This window comes from Cyrtonyx montezumae, unplaced genomic scaffold, assembly GCF_038088225.1.
Source record: "Cyrtonyx montezumae isolate F1298 unplaced genomic scaffold, pur_monq_1.0 scaffold_5, whole genome shotgun sequence".
NCBI classification, from domain to species: domain Eukaryota; kingdom Metazoa; phylum Chordata; class Aves; order Galliformes; family Odontophoridae; genus Cyrtonyx; species Cyrtonyx montezumae.
The window spans coordinates 8,532,627-8,560,518 of NW_027072056.1; the positions used below are offsets into that span (position 1 = coordinate 8,532,627).

General features: G+C 40.8%; 1 protein-coding gene across 1 annotated transcript in view; it reads right to left on the reverse strand.

The window, feature by feature from the left end:
• Positions 1 to 2,997: 2,997 nt before the first annotated feature.
• IRS1 (insulin receptor substrate 1) overlaps positions 2,998 to 27,892 on the reverse strand; it is a 47,128-nt gene continuing 22,233 nt past the window's right edge. Inside the window, exon 2 of the mRNA XM_065748613.1 lies at positions 2,998 to 4,076. The gene's annotated coding sequence lies outside the window, so the exon portion shown is untranslated. The remainder of the gene's footprint in view (positions 4,077 to 27,892) is intronic.

Genomic DNA, 27,892 nt, shown 5'->3' on the forward strand with positions numbered 1-27,892 from the left:
AGCAGGGCAGATCACGGTCCTCCTCATCCCAGCCAGATTCCTCATTTCATCCTTTATGTGAATAGTAGCATCTCAGAGGACAAATGATAAAAAAAGAAAGTGCTTTTCTACAAACTGAAAGTCCTATATTTTTTTTTCCATTTCCCCTTTTTTTTTTTCATTCTCCATCCTACAGCATGGAGAATTTCACATGGGCACCCAGTAGGTTCGAAAAGTTCATTTATGGTATACTCAAAGTCACACTCAAATAAAATTACCAGTAAACAGATGAACTGGACAAGTGAGAATACTGTCACTTTTACACCAGTCTCAACGCTTGCAGATCAAAAATGTATACTGCACCCAAAAATGGGTGGGAGGTCACATGTGAGATGGACAAATGACTTCAAAAGCTTAGGTGAACTATGCTGCAGAACAAAGCATTCAAACATCTATCCAGACTGTTTCAATCACTAGCTGACATGCAGGATGTAACCAGCTTCAGCTAATCATTTCAAAAGCAAACGTGAATGTGCTGCGTATTACAGCATTAATCTCTGTTATTGCACAGCAGAGTTATGTAACTAAAATACAGCACACATTCAGTTGATAGGAGCCATTTAAGCACTTACTACTCATTACACAGCCCTTGAATGTAATAGAGGGCATGAATAATACCTCCAGCTAAAAGTCACGTGGTAGCAAGATGGACACGGATGCTTAGTTTTTAAATATGCAGAAAGTAAGTCTACAGTACTGGAGTATGTCTATGGTCTTTTTACTTAACTTGTATTTCTGCTAGAAAATTTGAATAAACATTACAGAAGACATACAACAGTTAAAATGCTAATTAAAAAGGTTAATATCAAAGACTAGAAGATTAACATTTCTTAAGAGCTCTACAACATACGTCAACTCAACAACACATCAAGCTTTGAAACGGCAATCCTCTGGGGGGAATATTGCTCATTATGTATAATATATTTTTTACATATATACACATACATTAGCATTGCTAATACTTCTGGAAACTGCTTCATTAACCTGGTGTAGGGAACCTGCTTTGGCAGGGGGGTTGGACTCGATGACCTCTTGAGGTCCCTTCCAACCCCTACGATTCTATGATTTTCAACCAATAGCACTAACAAATGCATCCAGCATAGCCCTTTTTGAAAATTGAAGCTGTTGCAGTAATGGAGGCAAAAAGAAACTCAAATAATAACCAGCAACTTCCACTTAAAAACAAGTCAAAACAAAATAAACTCCTGAGCATCTGAGCCTTACTATCTGACCCTTACTATCTGATGCAGGACAGCAATCATTGTTCATTTTCAAACTTAAATTACAATTTTTTTTGTCACAGGCACAACAACAATAGAAAAGATAGCACCATTTGTTGAGGAAATTACACTTCAACTTGTAAGGGGTTGCTTCATAACAAGTCCACTTAATAAAATCTGGAATTTGTGTGAATCTTAAAAAAAGATGACTGTTTGGTTACAGATTAATTTTGCTTTAAAAGTATTCTCAAAACATATTTGCTAACCAGGTTTAATTTTACTAAGGAAAATAACTACTAAACTAAACACAGTGAATGTTAACATCATTAACAGGTTGGTTTTTGACTTTATGTGCTATTGACACGAATGGACGTATCAGCAGAGCAGCAGCATCCCCTCCCCCCCGCCCCAGCCCCCATTATAGTCTTTCCAACCAACAAAATAACCTTTGCCAACTTCTATAGTTCTTAAAAATTTCAAATATTATAAACGAGATGTGCTCATGAATGTATCAATTCAAAATAGTTCTACCTGGATTACAGGTGCTAACTAATGCCTCTTAACATTTAACAGTAGCTTCCAGCACCTACAAATATGTTTCAGTTATTGCTAGAGCATGCAAATTATCTCGAACAATGCAAAGCACAATGGCCATAAAATACTGTTTTATCCAAGGCACTTTAAAATGAGCATGGGCTAACAGTCAGCAAGCAAATCAACACTATGAGTTTTTATGCCGAACTGTTAAACTGCAGAAAGCTGCAGGTGAAGATTTTGAGGATTGAGGTGATTTGGTCTCATTATTTTACTTCTGAACACATACAGATCAAATGCTGTCTTAGTTCACATTACTAGTTCTTTAGGGAAGAACACACTAAAGCTCTTCAAGAGCAATGGCAAGCTCTTGTGTGTTAACTTCCCTCTTCCTACATAAATAAGTGGTCTTGTGTATTTACTGACCAGCATCAGCCTCTTTTGGTGGAGGCTTTCTGGAAATCTCATTCTTTGCTGACAAAAGACAGCACCCTTGGCAGTCACAGGTCCATCTTAGTTTGGTTGCCATCCTCCCATCCTCCATGGAGGGCTGGTGCACTGCCTTTTCTTGATAAAAAGAACTCTGTCCCATGTGCCCTGGTGCATAAAGTTGTTTGCAGAAGCAAGAGGGATGACCAACAGGGACCTGAAACGGCCTCACATTCTCTTATCGTGTCAGCAACATTTTGTTCTGATATCCACAATTTCATTGCTTTTCCAGACACAAAAAGAACTAAGGCTTTGCAAATGCCACACACAAAATAATATTATATGCATAGGCCAGAGTAAAGCACAGAAGAGAGTCACAGAATTCTTCCTCATTCTTCCTCATTCTTCCTCTTGCACGGACTTCCAGACAATCACCTTGGCTGCTGTTTTTCAATTTTATGCTCCTGTCTTGCTTCCAGCGATGAAACTTGCTGAGAACTTTCCACTGACTTAAGTGGAAGGAGGACTGCACCCCGAAGATTCACCAGAAAAATGAAACAAGAGCTTTACTGAAATATCCAAGCATACCAAAGAAAAGCAGAATATGTTTTTTGTTGGTCCTTTACACAGCATACTCCCTATTACACTTAATTACACTCGACTTCTTTATTCTTTAACTGTAGCAATCCACAGATGGCACAGTGGCAACATCAAGGAAAGCTACAGTGGGACAATCTGAGACAGCTCACCAAGGAAAACAAACAAACAAACTACAGCAGATAAAACAGTATCTAGTTTATTACATATAGAAAGAGATTTCCAGAATTTACAAACACCCACATTTTCATTCCAGGGAAAGAGTTAATTTGAAAAGTTCACCCTTCTTTGTTTTCACTTTGTTTTGTGATTTTCTGTTGGTTGGTGGTTTTTGTTTGTTGTTTTTTTTTTCCCTATTTTTTACAATATATACAATGGAAGACTTTGATTTCTTTTTTTCTGATTTTTTGTCAGTTTCTGTGCAAGTGATGAATTCAAGTTGACACTTGTAAATACCATGTACAGTAAAGTTTGTCTTCATTGTAGTTAATACAGATTATTATTTTACAAGGAGTACAAAATTACTTTTCTTCTGGAAAGAAATCAGCTCAACATCAGGGTTATCTTACAACTGATAGTATCAGTAAATATGACTGTACAATCAAGGCCCAGGGACCAATGACTCATATTATATTATTTTCTGAATTACAATCTTAAAACAAGAATAGTACCCTACTCTATTCTTAGAAGCCTTGTTTTAAGCAGGTTTCCCACTCTGTTTACAACAGAATATAGTATACCTCAGTTCCACATCAAAAAAGATGTGCTGTAGGAAAAGTTACATTTTAATTAAAAAAGTACGTGTATAAATCAAAACCTATGTTAAATATTTAATACTCTTCAACCAACATTAAGTTTTGTATGTAATAATTTACAAGGATGATTTGTCATACAGGTTTTCAGCAGCAAATGAAGTCGTGTAAATGTGCTAGTAAAATACCCATTCTCACCATGACATAGTGGTGGGCACATCAGTTCACTGTGGCCAGCTAAGTCCTTATGGTAGAGGATTAAGTAAGAGAGACTCATTGTCCAGGTGTCACAGTGCTTTTGCTTGGCACAACACAGGATGTGCAGCTCAGTCAACTAACTCCTGAGGTTTGTGTAAAGTAAACAAACTGAACTGGATGCATCGTACCCATTTACAGAGGAAGAGGAGGAGGAGGTGAGGTCCTAGTTGTGGTAACATGAAACGTTTAGAGTCTTGATACCCATGAGTTAAAAGAAGGATTTGCTGAGGTCGTATAGGTCATCATTCTGAAAAGGAAAGAGAAAGAAAATTAGCATCGTGGGCACTGTAAAGTTTTCCTGTAATCATCGCATCTGCCCCAACATTCTCCACCCTTTTTTTTTTATTTTTACCTTTTTAAGTGTTATCACTCAAAATGAAAATGTTAGCACCTTGACAAATGATGGCATACACATCTGAACTCTATTCAAGCATCTGAATCCCAAGAGCATTTAAAACAGATGTCGGCAATGAAGCAGTCAGAAATACATTTAGACTTGCAAGAGATTCATCTAAGCAGAAACAATTTAATTGTCTATACCAATTACCCCAGAAAAGCTCCTGTGACAAACAAACAAACAAAAAAATCAGACAACTACCCTGCTGCTGGCATTTTTACCCAGTACGTGGAAGACTTAGGCTTCCTTGTAGGGCTTCCTAGCCATGTGCACGTGCCATGTTTTCTTGAGTAGGAGAACTAGAATACAGAGCATCAGGAGTGGAGCACCACCATTCACCACTAACACACAAATCACAAAAAAATTATACCCAGAAAATCCTAAAGTCCACAAAGGTATTTACATTTTATTTCTGCCTCTGGCAGAGAACTATGTGAATAACAAGGTACTGCACCTCAACAAGGATTACTTACTATGCTGCATAACGCAGGTTTATTAAGGAGAGAATGCTAAATGATGCTTTTGATCCACATCTTAAGATCGCACTGTGTGCAACTCTGCATAAAACTATCAGAGAGCATCCAAAAGAGGACTACAAAGACGGAGAAGATCTTGAGGGCAAGGTGCACAAGATGTTGCTGAGGGCACTGGGTTTGTTCAGAGCGGAGCAGAGGAGCTGAGGAGAGCCCTCATGGCGGCTGCAGCTCCTCACAGGGAGCAGAGGGACAGCGCTGAGCTCTGCTCTCTGGGGACAGTGACAGGGCCAATGGGACCAGCACGGAGCTGTGTCAGGGGAGGGAGGTGGGGGTCAGGGAGAGGTTCTGCACCACAGGGCAGTGGGCTCAGCCCTGAGCTTCTCTCCTCACACTACAGAGGGATGCAGCCATACCAGCTGGAGCCTGAACAACACATCCATGAAATGAATATCGATTTTGTTTTCACTGAGGTTAGAGGACCACCATCATTTACATTTTGGTACTTTCACATAAAAACTGATGAAGCAAGACTTATATTTTACATAAATGTGTGTCTATTTCTATATTACATATTAACTGAGGTCCTGAAAATATAGGTAAATAGTGTATTTTCCTCAGTACAAATAAAGACTTCCCATACACACGTTGACGCATAAAACTGAAAAGATCTCCTGTCCTATATTCTTTAATTGCCCAAGAAACAGAATTTATTTTCTGTGGTCCTTCAAGTGAAAGGAAAGCCTATCCTTGCAAGTTATGTGTGGTATGCTGCGAAAACTCCCCAGAGAATTATCTCACAGATCTCTTATTTACTTTCAACTTTCTTCTGCACTCATATTGCAACCTCCTGGAATGTTCCGAGCAGGAATATCTATATACAACTTTGCAGAGCTGTGCAGCTTTCAACTATGCTTGACCTAAAATTAGCCATTAATGCCATACAGTATTAATAAAGACTAATGACAAAGAAGAAATAAATTAAATTCAAGTGTAATGTGTGCAAGGAAGTGCACATTTCCCACCCTGCCTTGGTGCAGCAGGAGGAGTCTGGTGACCACTGGCAGGGCCACCAGCCTCAGCTTCTCTGCACAGATAAAGCAAGATGAAGGAAATGCTTGTCCTACATCACTGGAACTTAATGTGTTAAGAGATTTTAAATACCTAAAAATAATTTGGGATGTCAGGACTCAAAGAGACACCTTTATGGTAGCGTTCAGGTAATCTCAACCAAAATACATAGTGTAGAAAACAAAATGCTTTGTCTAATGCAATTCATCACCCGTTCAACCAACACAGTCAGGAATACTTCGCAACTGCTGACTGCCGACACTCATTGCTGGTTCAGAAGTCAGAAGAGAAGAAAGACTAACAAGTCTCTCTGAAAAAGAAAACACTTCCTAGAGGAATTCACTAAGCAAATAGTACTGAAAAAATCAGTTACAGCAAACCAGACACTTCAATCTTAGAAGTCCTGAGCACATGAAAATGAGTTAAAAAACAACAACAAAAAGAACAAACAAACACGGCAGGCTCAAATATCTGAGAGCTTGAGACTCTGGATGAAGACAGAGTCATGCAGGGTGTGAACAGAATGGGGCTGTGCTTCATATAAACTTCATCTGAAGGCATGAGAGGTGGCAGGGCATGGGCCCTTCAAGTTTGCTATTGTACATTCAGAAGAGTTGTATGGAAAACTAGTTGTCAAGCAGGGAAAAGTATTACCAGACCACAGCTCAGCCCCAGTCAGTCATGGTAGTGACTAATGATATTCCAGCTCGTAAACCTCAGTGACCATCATTAAGAAGTACTTTTTATAAGTTATTTTTAAGGACTTCAACTGCTTACCAAAATACAGAACTTCATTAGAAACTATTATTTTGGCCTAACAAAAGAAAACAACGCCAACTTTAGAACTTCAGTTTGATCTAACAACCCCTAACTCAAGTTATTGGGGCGGTAAGGCACGTGTGCAAAACCTGCTATACATTTTCTACAATTTAAAAAAAAAAACCCACCAACAACACAAGGCAAGAGAAGCTTTCTTCTGATTTCACAAGCAGAAAAAATCTGATTACGCTATGCACCCTGTGAGATTACTGACTGCAATGACTGTTTTCATCTCCCCAATTCCTCTTAAAAATCTCTTTCTGCAATACAAGAACTGGGTAATGGAGAACAAGCCCTGCTGCTGTTACACAACAGAAGTGCCTGTTCTGCTTGCACGCACAACAGTGCCCAGAAAGCAGCCCTTCCAAGAGTAAGCTGCTGCTCCAGGGTCACTGCCAACAGTCAATCTGGAAGGCTTTGATCCAGGGAATTCTTGATTGCACATAACTTCTAGCAAAAAGCCCCAACCTCGATTTTAGCATACACATGTTCTTTGTTAGACTCAAAAGAATACTTCTTAATTTTTTGGCATAACAATTTTTTCTCTCTTCACGGAATTATTACAATATGTTTCAAGGCGGAAGCACCTTATAAGGTATTGAAGTCATCAGCTGGATAACTCATCTCTTATCAACAACTATAAGCATTTCCTTAACAACATATAAAACCAGTGTGGAAGGCAAATGTTTTAATAGAGAGCACTAGGACTACACTGAGCTGAGGTAAGGATCATTAATACCACTGACATCACCATTGGCAAGCATGGAAAAGGGAAAACCTGTGTTTAATCTATTTCCTATTGACCACAAGCTTTAGCTGGAGTTCCCAATAATGCAGTTCGTGGTTGACTTTATGGAAAAAATTAGAGATGCAAGAAAAACGTACTGAAACAAACAAGCATCTTTAAAAGTTACTACAATGTACCTTTGACAGCAGCCTCTGCTCAACATCTGTTACAACACACATGCAGATAACACAAAGGCGCGTTCCAGCTGGCAACGCTTTCAGCTCCAATCTATTAGTCCAGGCTGGATACAACACAACCAACTGGAGTTCCTATTACAGCTCCAGTCCCATTCTTAAATCCAGTAACTAAAAATAAGCTGATAGCGCACTTTATTTCCATTACGGAGGAGCTAGAGGAAAGGCGTCTTAAAGTTCTACCTCTCAATGAGCAGAATGTCTAGACAATTTAACAACATATCTTTCCCGAAGTTAACTGAATTTTTATACGTCAAGTAGATGTATTATTAAAACACTCCGAGTGCAATCTCTTCTTCCTTATAATCCACTCTTGCTAAAAGATGATCAAAGTGCAAATATATCGACAAAAGCAAAAACTCAAGTCATCTTCAAGCAAAAGACTTTTCAGTCACCAATTTCATCTTCCATGTTCTATTAAAAGCTAACAACACTTCCTATCAACAGAAACACTCTTCCAAAGTGTCATTCTACTTAAACAGAAGTAAGATAATGGTGTGCAGCTCCTGTTGAAGCTCTGTGATCAATTTGTCAAATAACTGTTTAATCTGATGAACACACTAGGGCAAAACAGTGCTCCCAAATGCCAGAGCTGCTCAGTACATTGTGACACCTCCTCAGTGTTTGCTGAACATGCATGCTACTGCTGAAGAGGACTGTGCCACAGGTCTGCCATCAGCCTTGCTAGATCCTATCCCATCAGCATCTTGCTTGAAATGACGAGAAAGGGATAAATGCATTACTGTTTACTTTAGGATCATACAGTGCATCTTATTCTGTGCAGATTGACTTAGCTATTGAGTAGAAAAAAAGGTCAGAAACAAAGGGCTGCAATTAAAGGGACAGCTGCTATGAAAATACAGCAGAAGACTTGTGCAGGACGTCACAAGCCCCAATATGCACTTGACCCAGGCACCCACTGTCTGCCCAGGTAACTAAGTGTCTTTGGAAATCTGACCCAACGTTAAGCAGCACTGAAATACTCATTTACAGCTCTCGTCTGAGTGACATTCGCATGAATCATCATCTAGCTATATGAATTGGTGCACAACTCCTTAAAAGCTGAATTCATCCACGTTTTTATGTCCTCCACACTCATGAACGTAAGTAGTGTCTGTTTACAATTTTCTTGGCATTACTAACATGCACACAGATAAGGGAAGGATTCCATTCGGATAAATTAAAAACATCAACCAAGACTTAAACTAGCTCAGATAACTTCTTTTCAAAGAGATGCAAGTATATGGTACAATTTCCCCAATCTCACTCAGACCTTGAAAGAGTAAAGGAATGCAAGAAGAAACAATGGTTGCTCTAGTATGTTAATTGCGGTCTGAATTCTAACAAAAGGAATTCAAAATAGAACTAAACAAGGTAATTACAACGTTGCTATTTAACTTGACAGGCTATAATCTACATTTACTAACTCTAGATGAGCTTTTCTTCATTGTACCCCAAAATGCCTATTTCAGCTTTCTCCTGAATGTCATAAATGAAGAATTACTGGTGACTCGGTTCATCAAGTCCCTTCCTACCAGACTGAGCAGTTGGATTTGCTGTTTTCATCCTCTTTTTCATATACACTATCATTTACTGATAGAGAAACCTCAGGACCAGTAATAGGCAGTACAGTCCTTCTGCCATGAGTTCAAACATTTGCTCCCATTTTCCCCAGAAAGACGGCAGGGAAAAAAAAACCAAAAAACCAAAAAAACAAAAAAACTTTTATAATACGATGAGCAGAATCAGGTTCTCACACTTACAGAAGCTCTTACTGCCATTTCCTGTGTTCTGAGCATAGTGGGAAAACACCAACTAAACCACAGACATTCTTTGGACAAGCTTCTGCTCACAAAAGAATTCATACATCTGATTTCAACTTTACAGTGTGTCAACCTGATTTACGCTCGCTCAGGACAAAACTAAACCCATCACTGTAGTCAGCAAGAAAGGCTGCTGCCACAGGCAGGAAACCAAGGACTGACTGCCAGCAAGTATCTGTAATAGGAGAGAGTGACAGCATTAAAGGTCAGATTTGTCCACTTCCACCTGCAAGGAGCAGGAAACACAGCAGCTGCCGGGGTTGGTATACAAAGATATTGGAGAAAGTAATGCGCAACAAACAATTACTTAAGGTATTCTCCTCCTGCTCTGTTATGTAGTTACAAGTTTGAGCAAAGCTGACTTGACCTAAGAACTGAATTTCCAACGACATACTTTCATCTTTCATTTTTTCAAAGCTACTGAGCTTTTGTTTTTCTTAAGTTTTTCAAAAAGAAACAAGATACAACTAAAGTTTAAACAGAAATACCTCGAATTCTATATAATCTGTTTCATAAAGACATTCTGCATTTTTTCTCGCGGTGACGCAGCAAGGCAACTGTCCAGCAGTTAGAAGTTACAAATAGATGCAGCCCTAGATTCAGGCTGCTGCTTGAGTCGGGGCTTTTTTATGTTTGTTTTTTGTTGTTTTGTTTCTTACTTAATGAAATGTAAAATAGGGGAAGAGTATCTCTCATGAAAAACTGCAAAGCTGTAAGTGGGATGATCATGCTCATTACTTCCCATTTTGTAAGGACAGGTCTGTATCTTTCCCCCTCATTTGCTAACAGCCCAGGCCAAATAATCAGCTCAGGGTTGAGTCCAATAAACACGAACAGAAATTCCTTTTTGTTTCAGGACTGAAGATATTAACGTTACTATGAAGCCTAAGAATAGAGTCCCTCTAAACTGATATTCCAAGTTCATACCAAATCTTCTCATAGTGCTCCTGTAATAAACCTGGTAGCACTGTTTGTGTTTGGTGTCCCGTGGACAGATCCACCCACAGGCCAGTGTCTTCCTCCCTCCCTCCAACCTCAGTAATGAGAGGAATATTAAAGACTAAATGTGAGTCACCTAGTTCCTAGCAAGCTTCAGCCTTCACAGGACAAAACTGCTTCTGTTTTTAAGAGTCAAAGACAGCAGCAAATTCAACAAAAGACACCATCTACTATTTTGGAATTTGTACTGTTCAGTTCACTGAGTTTTCGGTATCTAACACCCTGAAGGATTTGAGACATTCAGGCTCCTCCAGTGATCCCATAACCCACCCACAAAGGTGAAATGCACTGTGTATTCCTGTATCCTTGAAAAAAGAGAACGTCAATCAGTATTTATGAAACATATGACCACATATCAATGACGTTACCAAACAGCATCCAGAAACACATCTCTATTGTGCCATTTATTTCTCCAAGGAACTATCTTAGTAGGAGCTTTCTTTTTTTGTTTTAGTTCCTTTTGCTTTACTTGTAACTTTTACGGTAGTTCAGAATCCAGTAACTCAGCACTGCTGGGAACTATTACAACTGCTCTCTCCCTGTGGGAAGCAGATGATAAACGCACCTTTAGATGCACTCTCACACCCTCAACTTGGTGTCAATTTAAACTCACACAACTGAATTTGACCAATTTGAGTGCACTGAAGCTGTGCTCATACTGTATCAAATAAATTACATCAGCAGTAGAGTTCAGTAACTCATAAACACAGTGCAGCTTCCACATAATCAGAATACATCTCAGTCACTCAACTTTCACATCCATTATCTTTCTGTTAATTTGTATTTCACTTGCCTTTCTGCATTGCCATCTATTTCCTCATTTTTGCAGGCAAATACTGTCACTTCTGCTCCATGCTTTTCTGACCCTATTTTATAAAGCTCATTTTCTGCCAGACTGTCTTTTTACAACATGTGAAAAATAAAACACAAAAACAAAACACAAAAACAATAAACTTAGAATGACATAATTACTTCTAAGTACCTTGAAACTACATGATATGCTAAATTGTAAAGAACTCTACCTTAATGGAAAGATTTGCACCACGTGGATTAACCAGAGCCATTTGCCTCCCAATGGAGGTAAAGGGGAACCAGGCAGAAGAAAAATGCCATTTAAAAGGAAGACATACAGAAGCCCCGCAGGGGATAACCTGGCCAGTTGACCTTCCCTTTGAAATTTTGCCAGTGCAAATTAAGTAGCTAGTCTGCAGCGCTTCTGGCAGCAGTGTGGGAAGGAAGTTCTGCAGTGATTTTGGATGAAACACTTCCTCAATTCCCAACAACAGCACATTAAATATCAAAAAGGATAATAACGATAATAAGGAGGTACTGGCAAACACACTCAGAAAACAGCTATGAAAGCAGAGGAGGGGATTAAAGGAAATGAAATGTCATTAAGTAGAAAAAAAATGTAACAAGAGGTACAGAAAGCTAAAGTGGCTGCAAAGCGTACCTTATTTTGACACCCCTTGCCATGCCTTAATAAAAAGCTGTAACAGAAATAAGAAAGAAAATAGAAGTAGGGTTTTATTAAAATAAAAGGAGATGGCTTTTGGTGAGAGGCAAAAAGACACAGTACAGTTTGCTACAACTTCAAGCTGTACTTTAACCAGAGATTGAACTTTTAAGTCTAATACCAGATGAACTGCACTAGCTGCTTTGTCCCATTTTCTTATTTGTATTACAAGTCTATCTGAGAAATTTGTTTCAGAAGGATGTGTTTTCACATACACCTACAAGTTACTTTTAGTTTCTTGCAACTGGCACGCAATTGGCCCATCAGCTCGGTGCCTCACGAGCAAGCACAGCCTGCTGGGGATGGCTGTGGCAATCCCTGCTCCCTCCTAGCATCTCTCAGCCACTTCCATTTACAGCTGGCACCACTAAGATGGGCCAGAAGCAGTTTTGGTGACAAGACTGGATTGCAAATAGGGACCCACATGATCAACTATGGACCTCACAGGTTCATCCAGCAAAGCGAGCAGTGCATATACAGCAAACCCAGGCTTAAGGAGAGAACAACAGCACTCAGCTGCCAAGTCTCCAGGAGAAGACTCCCACTGCCACTGATTTCCATTAAAGTGGATACAAATGGTATTTTTTTTTCCAGCACTTTAAACCTGGTGTACAGAATCCTTTCGCACTTAAAATCAACAACTGAAATCTCAAGCATCACAAACTCTGTGCTCGTGAGTCCTGAGCAACAGAGCACTGTGGCTGAGAAAGACAATCCTGACACAAGGGCATTAAGGACACACCTAGAAAGAGCTGAAATCTAAATGTGGCTCTTGGTTTGATTCCCTACATAGCTCCATTCAAGTTGCTCTGTCTGGGTCTCGCATAAAATAGATAAAACATCTCTCTACTCCATTTACTATCTCACTGAAATTTGCTAGTGAGGAGTAGGAAGTTGTGATGTCTTCAAAACACACAGTTAGCTGAATATCTAAGGAATGATGTTTGCTCCTTATCTTCCTGTCTCTCAGGGTCTTGACCGTGAGTTGAGAACTGCTACCTGATGGAAGAGGGCAGGCTGTCAGGGCCCAGACAGCAGGGTGACAAGTGTCTTCAGAGGGCCCACATGATGATGGATGCAGAGCAGCATCTGGACAGTGTGCTATAAATACAGCATTAGGCCAATCATATATTGAGGATAATAAAAATAAATGAATACTTGCTTCATTCCCTCAATACTATTTACAAACTGAAGAAGAAGGCATCATATGTGAGGGAATATTAATGTCTTTATTCTATTCAATTTTATTCTTAATACAGTCTTAAATGATGAGAATGCATATGCATGAGGCAGGGGCAAAATTGTCAATGCTTAAAAAAAACTAACAAGCATTTGAGAATTTCTTGACTATATTCCAAGCATTATTCAACATTAAAGCACATCTGTAAAATGAAGGGAACGCTACATGCAAATAGAATTCCTTACTGGAAAAAGAAACAAAATTCCAGCATAAGAAAATATGTTTTTATTCATAGAGCATAAGTTCCACCCTTTAATAGCACTGATTTAATGATGAAGATATTCAGGGCTGCCGTGGGATTAACCTCAAAAATAATACTGAGCATTTTAACAAGGTCTGACTTAGTTCATGGCTGAACTACCCACTCTGCCACTAAACACTGAAATGGATGTTTGTGTATAGATTAGGCTTTCAAAACAGTTGTCATCCAATTTATTTTCAGAAACCATAGTAACAAAAAAAAAAAAAAAGCAGTAAATACAGGGTGATGACAGGGCACAAAGGGAGCTGAAGTCTAATCCAAAATGATGGGGCTATCTCCAGCAGGAAGTCAAGGGGCAGAGGAAGCAGCACCTCGCAGGCACTCAGGGCCAATCTGGATACAGCTGTGAGTTAAATCAAATTATAACCACCAATCACACAACTGAGCCCTTTGCTGCTGTTTCTTTAGAGTTCTGCTCAGTGAAATCCTAAAAGGCTGAATGACTGCCAACAGCGTATTTTAAAGATATGAACAGCTTAAATGAACTAGTCTTCACTTGCTCACTTGCTATGACTTCCAATGGGAAACTGATCAACAGTGACGTTAATAACTTAATTTCAACACCAATCTAGCATTATGAGACTATGATTACACGAGCAAAAGTTAAAGTAGGTAAAAGTTGTTCTCATCACTGAATTTGCAGCCAAACATCTTAATTCAGTAATTCTTTCATTTTTTAAAAGCAAACCAAGGAGAAAATTTCCCCTTACAGTAGAAGTTGTTCACCACAGTATCAGTATCTCACCAGATGATAGATACTGCATTATTGTGACATATAAATCTTCCATCAGTTGTCACATCTAGTATTAAGGATAACCTTTTAGAAGTTATTAGTGTAAGTCAACAGAAAATTTAGAGCATACAGTAATACAGATTAAAGGCTCAGCATGCAAACAAAAGGATCTGCATGTGATATTACATCTCATTAAAACACCATTAAGGTGTCTTGGTTAATCAGTGATTAAAAACATCCACTGAACATTAACCCTGACAAAACACATAACAATTTGACATTATTACACAGTATGACTACACTACAGAATCTCATAAAATGGGAATTTCTCTATGTTCCTCTGACTTAGGTATAACTTAGGTACCAAGAGAGGAAGCTCTAAGCATCCTGCTCGCACTGCTGACATTCTCAGTGATTACAGGTGTAACTGACGCCACAGCTAAACCTCTCAAATGAATAAACTGCAGTAATCAGTCTTTCATATACACTTAATTCAAAATGTTGCTCTAAAACACATATTATGTAGCAAAAAAACCCTTCTCCTGGAACACTATGAAGTTTAATGTTATACTGGTTGAGCAACAGTAACAGTTAAGGAAGGGTTTCATGAAGTAGTATCTAACAGGTACTGATTGAAACTGAGAGCCTTACTAGTTCGCACTAGAGCTGACAATGGAGCACGTAGGTTTCTTATCTTCAGAACCGGGTCTGCTAGTCCTGAGCCAGTCAAAAACTGAGATGTGCTAAAAAAGCAAGGAGGATTAGGGATAGATAGGGATAGAGACAAACTTTACCATATAAAAGATCCTCAAGACAAATTATCAAGTCTGACACCTGTGCTTCCTTCTCCCATCTGGGCTTCCAACAGCTGTGTATCCCGCTGCTGAAATCCTCAGGAAAGTTCAGCCGTACCGCAAAATATCCATTGATTAAAATGCCCTGAAATAGTATTTGTAGGCACACACATATTTGGTTTTCCTTAGAGTCACTGGATTGCTCAACTGGCAGTTGAACAAGGCAGTCAAAGGGCAAAGACATTCATCTGCAGTAAAGCAGAAATACAGTGAGCTAGTGCAAGAACAGTACAAGCAGCACGGCTGCCAGAAGACAGAACATACATCCTGCCATGCTCTAGACACCAGTTTGCACTAGTTTCTTTAGACTGGCTCCCTGATGAAACGGAGCTCGTATAATTGACAAAATAGAGAGCAGACCATCTCAACAGGACATCAAATTCAGCTTAACATTGACAAAGACCCAAAATTTCAGATATAATGAGTTGCCCTATGCTGTTAAACCCACGACTGAGATAAGGATTCTTTCTCAGAGGTACAGCTTTAGCAAACATAGCCCAGAGGGCAGAGCTGTGCAAAGGCAGGAGAGGATAACGTGATAAATGGAAAGGAAAGCCATAGGAAGTAGTTCCACTGCTCACAGATCATCTGTTTGCATAAGCAGTTTTGCTTGGAGCAGCATTTTGTCACTACAATTACTGTTATATAATGTGCAAAGAATGTATTAAATTCTTAAATATTACATGAAATTTCAGGGCTTGTGTATCACATGTGGGCTATCAAATAAGGTGGGTAATGTTCCACTCAGCCTTCAAGATATCATTTGAAAATCAGAAGCCTGCAATACACTCAGTCTACACAAACACCTGTTTTGGAAGAAGGCAGCTTGAAAAGCAGAACAAAAATACCAGTGGCTGTGACATGCAGCAGTGCCATTTTCAAGAAAGCTCTTGCTGCTCAGAACTTAGTAACCCAAGCTGCAGTGAGATTACAACCAGCAGCCATGTCCTGCAGTGAGCCTCAAGGGAAGTCACTTCTAAATCCAAAGGTTCAAAAGCAAGGAAGTTTCACAGCAAGGTCCTTTCCAAGTACTCTTAGAAGAGCTGTCCTGAAAGGAGGAGGAGGAAAAACAAGGAACACTTGTTTTCTACAGAAAGCTGCTTCCTGTATTGGCAATGACAACTTTCTTCTACACTTTATCCGCGGTTTTGGTAACAGCATCATCACCGTCTCCTTAAAACCATTCCTCTCAACTTGTCAAACTTGCTTCATTTCCAGCCACCAACTGGGCAGAATACTTAATGATGTTTGATTTTAATTAAGAAAAGTGACAAGTGGAATTGTTCTACAAAAACAATAGGATGAAATACAATCACAAGAACCTTTCCTCTCCATTGGTCAGTATCCTGATGTATCACAGCAAGGTACAATCACCTTTCCAACCCTCCTTTTTGTCTCTGATTCTATTCTGGCTACAAGTCACAGCTGCTAGGAAAAAATACACCAAGGCCTGTGGAGCTTGGATGTGGGCAAAGCACATGCAGTGGGAGCCACAGCTATGAGAAATAATTACTGAGAGCTGCAACAAGTTCTACTGTAAATACAATTGGCAATTTTCAGTTATTTGGAGTATTGACACAACAAAGTATAGCTTTCAAACAAATACAGCACCTGAAATTTAGAGATAACTTCCATTCGAATTTCAAGGTCACTGTTCAAAGCATTGGTTGGAAGGAGTGGAAGGTACAAAGGTCCCACTGACAGCATCCCTGTGGCTGGTCAGATTCTCTTAGGTAAAGCTATGCAACTGACCCAGTCCCCAGCCTTAAGCACTGAAAGTTGTCAAAAATATTAGCAAACTAGATGCTCTGGTTTTCTGCCACCTACGTTATAAATAGTGATACATGACTTCTTAGGTAAAACCATCTTGTAATGAACATTATCAAAATAATTATAATGATAAACAACGTAGCTAAAAGACTCCAAAATTCTTTACCAGTATCTGGGGAGAAACTGTATCAGGCATTGTAGTGATAGAACAATAATAATGGATTTAGGATTTAATAAATAAATAATCAAATAAAGTAGATTTAGGTTAGATACAAGGAAGAAAATTTTTAATCAGAAGGCAGTGAAGTACTGTACCAGGCTCCCTGTGGATGCCCCATCCCTGGAGGTGCATGTGGCCAGGCTGGATGAAGCTCTGAGGCTTCTTTAAGGCATCCCTGTCCATGACAGGGGATTGGAATTAGACAGTCTTTAAAGTCTCTTCCAACCCATACCATTCTGTGAGTCTACAATAATTTAGACAGTCAAGATTTTTGCTGGCATTATCTATGCATAACTGTAAATTGTGGCTCACTATTTAAATAATTAAATAAAATTCTCCTTTGCTACTGCTTCTGTTTGGCAACTGTGTGCCAGATGTGCTTAGGATGCATCCAACCTCCTATGTTCTTTTCTATATGCAAAGAGCTCCTTGATGCTATACTATTTCTCAGCATAAACTTTCAAGAATGAAGTAAACATAAAAAATTTTCTGCATGGTTCTTTCAGTCAGAGCAATCTTAAAACAGCAGAAAGTAGTCATACATTCAGACAGATGCAAGATTTCAAAGCTGTGTTTTGTAAATGTTGAACTGGCCACTTCAAATATATAAAATATTACTCCACTGAGCAGAGCTATGCTTCACTGGAAGTCAGATGACAAAGTTAATGGAAATGCAGGAAAAGAGAACTGGCTTTTGGAAACATCCCACAGTTCCCAATGAAAGTAATGATTAAACCAGAGAAGAACACAGATGTCCACTGACATTTTGCTTTAAAAGGAAAAAAAAAAAAACCCAACAACCCACAGTGCTGCAATCTTCATTTACAACAAACATTAAAGCAGGTAAGCAAAATGCATTACTAGCGTCAGTCAGACCGGGGCCCACAGCTGCACCCTGCTGCAGCTGCCCCAAAGCACAGCCCTGCTGCAGGCAGAGCAGCTGCTGCCCCGAGCAGCCCACCGCCCGCACCGCTGGGAGCCAGCACTGTGCTTGCTTCTTCTGACTTGGGAAGCCAGCATGCAACCAGGAACAATATGTTTATAGCATTATAATCCATATTCTGTAATATGTAAACAAGTACCCATTACTTAGAGGCCACAGATGAGCATAATATTAAATAGTAATAGAAAACAGCTGTATTTTCCTTCCCAATTGTTTATATTTCTAAAGCATCCGCTCTTTAAAATATTGTCCATTCAAATCAAAACATGCTGTGCCTGAACGAAGGACAAAACAACAACAGTAGTTTTAAAACACTCCACTTCCTGCAATATTACGCAAATTAAACTCCAGGCTGCAGCCAGAGCAGCTTATGTACTTCAGAGAGCAAAGCAACCACCAACGTACAGGGGGCAAGGGGAACACACGGCTCTGTAGCACTGCCCCAGTAACCCCGACACTGCAGTGATGACTGTTCAATGTTTTTGTATGAGTTGGACCACTTTCTGCCTTTGCCACACAACTGCTGTTACCTTTCCCCCTATATGTATGTGTATGCTATATATATAAACAGACCAGGTACACGCATATATGTTCCTAACTCAGAATATCCACTCTTACTTTGTTGAGATGGGTCAGCAGAAAGTAACATTTCTCTTAGCATTTCCTTCAAACATCTCCAGTGTGTGCCACGTTTCCCATCAGTATTAATTACAGCTACCAACTTACACAGATTTATCAACCACTAGAAAATAATGAACGCTGAACATACGATCCAGAAGCTTTCAAAGCTCACAAGACACTTACCTGAAGCAGCTTATAGGGAAAAAGCAAACACACTGAAATCACTTGTAAGCCCAGCAGCTGACACATGTGATCACCAGCACTGCTTCAAAACATAGCAAGAGCTTTGAGCTCCCTTACTTCTCACCTTCATTTCCTACAAAACCGCATTCACACATAGTTCTGTTACTTGCACTACAGCAGTAGCCTAGAGAAGCTGGTTGAGGCTTCTGGGGAGGATATGGGATTGGGATGGATATGGTTACAAACCTGGGGACACCATCTCCTATCATAAACACATCCACACAGAGCTTGCAGCTGGGATTTCAGACACTTCATAAATAATGTCAATTCACTGCTTGCAAATCTATCTGGAGTCAACAAAAACCGACTATTTTCTTTCCTGTGCATCACAAAATGACCTGTAGATGCCAACTGACTGCTTGGCTACCACGTTACAAAATGCATAACTAGTTAGCAACAAGTTGAATTAACAGCTCCCTCACAAACATCTCCAGTTCTTTTCCTGATTTTATTTACTCAGTTTTGGTTTAACTTCCTAAGAAGACAGGTTCTCGAGAGGCTCGGAGCCCTTGTGAAAAGATTCCTCTTTTTGGAAGCACTCTGGTTGGAGCCACAAGCCAAGTGTTGAACCCTCGCTCCAGCAGGGAGCTGCCCTCACTGCACAGTGCCCATGTGCATGGCTGCAGCACCTGAAGGAGCAGCCCCTGCCCAGCAGCTGGAGCACATCAGGGTCAGAAGCCCTGTCACACTTCTGTTTTGCTAGGTGCTGGCCAGTATTTCTACACAACAGCTATACAAAGAGCAGATGGTAATAACACCAGGTATATCTTCCACAGGGGGAATTAAACAAACATTAGAACCCCATAGCACCAATACACTGCACAATGATCAAGTGATGGAAATGCTGTTTTAACAAGAGTATCGGATAAGCTACTAGGAGGATCACTGGGTCGCCATTTTAGTAGTTACCAGAAACATACCAACGTGTGCATGAAGCAGGGTGAGAGCTCCCACAGCTCCACAAAGAAGAAAGCAGGAAGAGCTTTCCCCTCTTTGCACCACACAATCTGCAGCAGTGCTTCCCAGCGTTCCCCCCCTCCCTACCTGCTTCATAATTTACCTACACGTACCTGACATCCTGCCCATAAATGTGCTTACAAAGCAAATGCAGCAGCTGTTAATCACCTCAAATTTCTGAGCAGATCTAACTGCCTGCTGACCCTCTGCATGGCCCCGGCACATTGCTTGGGAAGCACTATTCTCAATGTATTTATTTTAATAACTTTGGAAAGATTACAACCAACCTTTAGAAAAAGCAAGTGAGCTGTAAGTTAACAAAAATATTTGTTGCAAATAAACACAACAGTGAAATGTCAGATTTGCTCTGTATTTTGTTTTTGCACCATTCACAGAATATTTTGTAATGATTCATCAACTCCTCTGCTTCTGTTTCTCTTGCAATATCCCCCAAACGACCCTAAGAACAACTATCAATACAGAACACCACTGACATACTAATACTGTTTTTCATTAAAAAAATTCAACATCAAGTAACTTCAGCAACTAAAGATGAGATGTTGAAGATTGCACCAAGTCAACACATGGCCACAGCCCAGCATTAATGGCACGGTGTGTCTCAGCAGAGCTGTAATGTTTGCTGGAGCTTTCATATTTGCTTCAGTGAAAAAAAACACCTCTGGGTTTCAGTGCCGGCTGTTTATGTGAAACTAAAGTTAGAAGTCAAGCTGAGCTCCATTGGGGAATCAAGACAAGTGTGCAGCCAAGAAAGCTGATGCGCAGGGAGCCTGATCTCATTCTTACTTGACTAAGGAAGCAAAGGAAGTAAATTCACCTTCTGCCAAGAAATGTTCCCCTGCAAAGCAGATTGTGAGAGAACAATAAGATGTGCATTTTTAAGTAACACGAAATGCAAGCACATGCCATGTGGAGCCAGCTACCCTTTTACAAATAGCCTACAGTATAGCCTCCATTACAGCAGGAGATTTGGGATAAATACAGAAAGTCACAAATCTCACAGATTGAGGTAACTTCCAAGGAGGTGCTGAAGTTAACTTTGAAAATGTACAGCACGACTTTGACCTTCTCATAATAAATGGGTAGCTGCAGAACACAGGAAAGGACAATCATGCCCATCAAAGCACCTCGTGATTACTGGGAACAAGAAGGCTGAAGAGATTACATGGGGACTTATTACCCTGAGAGAAACAGAATCTTCTGCTCAGAGAAGTTCAGAGGTGAGAAGCGGTGCAGAGCAACACTGGCAGGACAGCAGCTCACAGCCCCAGCGACCTGCGAGCAGCCAGGCTGCGGCACTCCCACCCGCAGCAGCTGGGCACGCCGGGCTGCCAGGAGCAGGGCTCCATGCTCTGCAGCGCCAGGAACCTGAGCAGGGAGAGGCCAGGGGTCCAGACAGAAGTTTGCAGGCTTCAGCACTCAATCGATTGGTTAAAATAATTTCTCCATTCTAACAGCAAACGTGACAGATAGGCTGCCAGCCCCATGCTAGCCAGAGTTACAACCAGAACTCAGAATACAGCTTATTTGACAACTTATCAAATGCTTTCTCCTCTTTCTAACAAGCTCCTTTTGTGTTTGATCCAACCAAGCTGCATCTTTTCTGTCTGCAGTAACATCCTGCAGCAGCAGCTGGGGACATTAGCTGTCTGTCCCCACTGCCCAGCACGGAGCTGCGTGTCTCCCACTGCCTTTCCTGTGCCTTGAGCTGCTTGTAGGATACAGCTGCCCCAGAAGCCCTCCTGACATGCTGCGTTATGGCCAATTACTTCATTATTAGGCAATAGTACTTTGGACAGCTTTTGCCAACCTCTAAGAACTAAATAAGCAAGCAAAGCTTCCATTTCAACTGCCAATAGGAATGCATATATATTAGGAAGCTGGATTGGATTTCAGCTTCGGCTCTACAAATATAGTTGGGGAAAAAAAAAACCAACAACCAAAAAACAACAACCATCAACACAACAAACAGCTTCCATAGAAACAGAGAAACAGAATTGCTACAGTTGTGCAGGCTGAGAGCTCTCCCCGGCAGCAGTGAGCAGTCTGTAACATTATCTGTAAGCATCCATCTGCAGAAGAATAATGCCTACACTTTAAGTAGCAAGGCCACTTGAACAGATATCGAGTACCCTGAATTCATCACCCTTGGTATGCAATTTACAGCTTTACTTAGCCACAGAATCTCAGCGCCTTGCACTTCTCTTTATGCTGCATTTGTTAAATCCTCTCTCCCTCAAAAGCACACTTGGGTGTGTACTTCCAGTTGCCATTTTTTTTTTCCTTTCCTTCATCCAAAGGTGTTGAATCTCATCCCCACGTAGTTGCACCTGGCTAGGGCAGCACCTGGCACCACAACCCATCCCTGCCCACTGCAGCCATGCGGCACTGCAAGGAGTGCTGGGTACCAATCGAGGGGAAAAGCAGCCCAGCACTTCTTTACTTTGGCCTTCCATAAAAAGACACCCTTGAGAAAGACTTAATTTCCCCTCCTGCTTCCTTCATCATTACAGTTGATAATTTCTAGAAAGCAAAAAGAAGCCGCAGAACCATCCACCTTATCATCGTTCTCCCTCAGCTATACAGCAAGAATATGGCAAGGCAGCAGGAAAGCGAACTCTCCTGGGTTGTTCAGCAGGCACATCCTAGAAGGCGACAAAAAGCAACGGAGGATTTCTCCACACACTTGTTTTCCACTGCTGCATGCCACGGCTGGCACCGAGCCACCCAAAATCCTAAGCCTCCTAAGGTCAGGCCTCCAGTGTCAGGGCTCATCATGTTACCAGCCACTCGGGCTCCTCTCTGTTAGTGCTTTCTCCCCAGCCCAGCAGCAGTGGCTGGTACATATGTTCAGCACACTCATTCAGTGCAAATTAAAAACCTATTTTTGTCAGTGGATATCGCATCGACATTTAACTGCATTTTCATTGCATTGGAAGGAAACAGCAAATATTCAAAAAGGAACAAAAAAGGGTACAAAGCTGGTTCCAACAGCAGACTGCAAAAATAGTTCATGGGAATACTGACATTTTTATGTGTGTTTCATAATTTAGTGAGAAAATCTTCCCTTGTCCAGAGAAGAAAAGCTTTTTTTTTCTTTATTTGTTTCTGAAGTTATTGAACAAGTTTTACTTTAAATGCTTGTATTCTGCATTTAAAAATAAGCTAATCAGAGCCTCTTTTTATGGATCCTATGAAGTTGAAGCATACTGATGAGATTTACGGTCTCTTCCAAGGACAGACTTCCACATAACATTCAATTTACATCTCGAGTTATCAAATGTAACCTCAGCACTGTGGAAAGAGAAAGTGACAGGGAGGGCAGAAGGACAGCAAGTTCTCCCTGGGCTCATACCCAGTGTTCTTCTGAGACAACTCTGCCCCACCAAGAAAAACTCAGATGGATACATCCACGTGAATAACCCATTACTGCTAGTACAGTCTTCTTAGTGACAAATTCTAGAGCAGTTTGACTCTAGACGAAGTAAGACAAAGCCTGACTATGTTTGGGTTTAGACAGAACCTAGCTCTTCTTGAGAAAGCTTTCCTGCAGGATAAAATAGATCATAGGACATCAGATTAAAAATGGGCCAAGTTTTTCTTTTAAAACAGACCAACAAACAAAGCAAAACCAACAAAAACAAATCTTTGAAAGAAAATCCCTCACTGTTTTACTGGTTTTCCTATTTTTGTCATGCCACTTCTGGTGTTTTACCAGAGTGCTTTTTTTTTTTTTCAGTCTTGCAACCTCTCCAATCTTAAAATTATGCAAAGACTTCAAGGATCTCTTTCTTTAATAATCTGTCTTCTACAAGATTTCCACCCAAATTCATTCTAAAAATATAGCAGATAAAATCAGTACGGGCACTGGGCATACTGTCTTTCAGTTATCAGTGGTTACCACCCTACAAGCCACTGCTATTCTGAAGAGAATTTTACAAAACCACATTCACATGAAAACAGCACAATACTCCCTTGTAGACTCTAACTTAAGAAGTACCCAGATCTTCCAGATTAGGATTCAGTGCCTTTTAAAGGAGTGGTTTTTTACTCTCAGTCACAAAGACACAGTCCCCCCAAGTAGTTGCACCAATGTGCAGCATCATGCAACCTACTCCAGAGAGCCTGCTATAGTAGGGGACTGCACTCAGTGCTCTCCAGAGGCCCCTCCTTCCAACCCCTACAATCCTGTGACTCTATGATTGGTGACTTTGAGACCAGGAAGAGGCTGAAGAACCCACATTTATCAACATGCAGCACGAAAAAGCAAACAGGAATATGGCACACCGATCAAGTGACGAAATGTATTTGGAGTTCTGTTGCATAAACAACAGTGTACCTGCTCACCACCACAAACTAAAGGAAGCTACACCTAAATAAAGCTTTGCCACTGGTAGCTGAGCACTGTCCTGAACCTTCTCTTGTAATCTGAAAGGAAAATGATAAGTGTGACCCAAATGAATCACATTCCCAGATGGACGTCCCTGAATTTTTTCCTGGCTAGAAAGAAGAAAATTTTTTCCAGCTTACTGTAAAGCAATAGCCAGGTCAGCTTGCAATACTGTTGAATTTAAGTAAGCAGATCAAAAGTCACCCTTGGAGGTGAAATTCACTGAATGTGCCAAAAAAAAAAAAAAAAGGGACTGTTCTTACTTCCCCCTGGAAGTATTATTTCGAGACTGAAACAGAAGGATGGCACAGAGCACAAAGGCTCAGCGTCAGAAATGCTTGCATGGGTCAGACCAACAGTTCCCCCACCCAGACCAGATCTCCAGCAGGGAAGAAGGGGCTGTTTAGAGAGAACCTATAAACCATGCCCTGGGTCCATTTCCCTCACACCACTTGCTGACCACAAGTTCTCCTAACCCTGTCCTGAACCTGTTCAATTCATCTGTTTTCAAAACAACCTCTGGCTGCAAGTTGCTGCTGTGTAAACAAATACTTTCTTCAATCTGTTTCACCAAGTGTCCTGTAATACTGGTACTGCAGGAATTCTGTCAGCAAGAACTCTGTGTTCACCTTACACACCACCTCCATGATTTTGTAAACCTTGACCATGTTGCCCCACTCAGCTTCTCCTCACTACACCAGAACCTCATAAAGGACAAAAACTGCTCCACATACACAGCGAATTCATCCCCTTGTCTATAAACCTGCCTTTCTCTGTACCTTCCCCAAACTACATCCTTCTTAAGGTACAGACACCAAAGCTGTGCCCAGTGCTCAAAATGCGGGCACAACAATAGCTTAAGAGTCAGAGTTTCTTGGAGCAAGTGCACCAAATATTTTAATATGTATTGAATAAATTAATTGGAATTTCAATATTTGTAACTCAAGAGTATGAGGGCTGATCCACCATCTTAATCTTTTACTTTCTATTTGACTTCTCCTTACTTTAGCATTCGACTAGTTATAAAAATGAGAGTTTCACCAAGTTCTGTTGACTGGATTTTAAAAGAGAAAGCTATTTTTTAGCCATAGCTAGGGGATTTAGCCAACCCTGGCATCTAAGTTTGCACTCTCCAAGCAAGCAAAGTAGCACAACTTTCTTGGAGTCAGTTTCAGATTAGTAGGTACATAATGCTTTCAACCAAATAGAAGTAACCAACTCTTTCTGTTTCCCTACAGTTCAGAAGAACACAGCACTCTGGCATCCAGTAACAAATACGGCAAAGCCACACTAAAATCACTGAACTTTGGAACCTGATTAGCAAAGATGACAGCCATCCCCCTCCTCACTGCCTGGCACAGGGCACAGACGAAGCACAGGCAAAGCAATGACACTGCATGCCAGCTCCTCTCAGCCTGGCACCTGCCGCTCTGCCCAGCACACTGCTGGCATTTCCTGCACATCTGTCACCAAACAGCTGGATCTTAAAAACCAAATCAAACAATATTTCTGCTCCTGAACAGAAAGGAAGAAAAATGAAGTGACTGTGCTGCTAGCAACCTACTGCCACAGAATAATGAAGGAATCCCTCTGCAATGCTGTCCTTGCCAGAAGGATGAGGTGGGAGGTGCAGGTCACCTTCTCCAGTCCCAGCAGAGCAGAGGGATCCTCTGAAGGAACAAGAGCTGGCCTGTGGCTTCCCAAACAGATGAAAATGGCAAACCAGATTGTGGAAGGAGTGAGAGATTGCAGAGCAGACAGCTGTAACATGGGAAGCATCAATAAGATCAGGCAGGAAAAAAAAAAAAGATGTGTGCAGTAAGAAATTTCACAAGGAAGATACTAACAGTGCTGTGGTGCCTACTGAAGAGGGAACAGCTTGCGGCACTATGGTGTGTGGTGCAACACGGTGCAGCCTCTCAGCCTTGACCACACAACCAGCATCTCCAAATTCATCTGGGAAAAGAGGAAAAGAGCAACTGGGCTCGTAATTAGCATGCATCACCACTCCCTCGCATAACGTGCTCTGACTTTCCAATTCTGCACAGGGAATGGTGTTGGCTTCAACACATACAAGTAAAAACAGATTTTCGCATTATTAAGGGACAAACTTCTCTTGGAAGAGAAAGAAAAAACAAAACACCTTTCCTACTTACATAGATTTCTGTCTTATGATTTAAATATTGTTACAATCATAAGTCTGTTTACATTTTTAAACAAAGATGAATTAGTTCATTAAAATGAAGCCATTCGCAAATGCTCTTTCATCCTACAAATCACTTCCTTCCTTGTCCAACACCAGATGTTCTGTCTGCTTTGATCCCACAAGGCATCACAAAACCTCAGATACAGTTTCATAAACCGAAGAAGACATTCTGCTCTCAACATCACATTTACTGTCTTTTCCTTGTGAACAGCATCTTAAGCGACAAGTCTCCTGCCTTGAAATGGTAACATAGCTTCTATTTCAATTCTGCTTTCCTTATTACCTTTGTATGAAGACTTCGTTTTCAAAACATTTTGAAACCTGTATATGCAATAACTTGTTAGCGATAAGCTGCCAGCACACACGTGTTCAAGATACTAGCACATGCTAAGTCATGTTTTTGGTTCTAAGGGCCTGACCCAGCACATCCCTGATTTGACTAACTTAGTTAAGAGAACAAAGACTGCTACATTTACTCTAGCATGAATACTCAGCCCTCCACAAAAAGTCAGATGCAATAAACAGCATCATTTAAAATCTCTTTTAGACAGGCAGTATCTCCAACATTATAGCTCACCCCTCCCCTTTCGACTTCTGTGCTCCATTTCAAATCTTTTGGATTCTTCCATCTGCATTTGCCATTAAAAAACATTAACCTCCCTTTAAAACATGCAGCACTTTGTAAGAGAAAAGTGGTATTTGCCACTTCTCAGAGCTTGGTCTCAGCCCACCCCACTGATGGACCACAGCACAGAGGACACGTTTGCCCTCAGCTGGCCAGCACTGCATGTGTGCTTTCATTTATATCTGTCCTGCCCCACTTGAACCAATTATTCATTTGAGGTTCCCTGGACCAGGACTTTCATCTGTTAAGGCACTGAGTTATTAAGGGAAATGAAGCACATGATGATGACAGGTCAGTGAATTTAAGATGATTATCTACTATCCTACATCTTTTATGAACTGGTCATGCTTGACCACAAGGATAATGGATGCCGCAGAGAGGAGCAAACTCAACACCAATCTCATCCCAGTTTGCTGAGATCAGAACACAGCACTGTCAGTCAGGTGCAGCCCAGCCTGCACACGAGCACAGGTCCTGTCAGCAGCCCTGCAGCTTCCCACGCAGCTAACCCTGCTGCTTGCTCTAGTGAAGCACAGCCTGTGCCATTCACATGGAACAAACACACGGGCTGACAGCCTAAGGTGGTGGTATTTTGCAGCAAGGGAGAAAGACTTCAGCGCTAATTAATGACACCGAAGAAAACAAAATTAGAATGGAAAACAAATACTAAAATTGCAAAAGAAACAGTATGTATATTAACAACGATAAGAAGAAACACTGCACATGCACTTTCCAAGAAGAACATTTAATGTAGTGCTCGTGAGCGCCATGTTTGCTCGAGTCTGAGCTGCCTGAAGGGCATGCAGCCCCGGCCTCTCCAGCAGAAGCGAGGCCATCCCAGGGGCCAGCTTTAGCAAGCCCTGATGTTTGAAGAATACCAACATGTGCTTCAACTAAAGGAG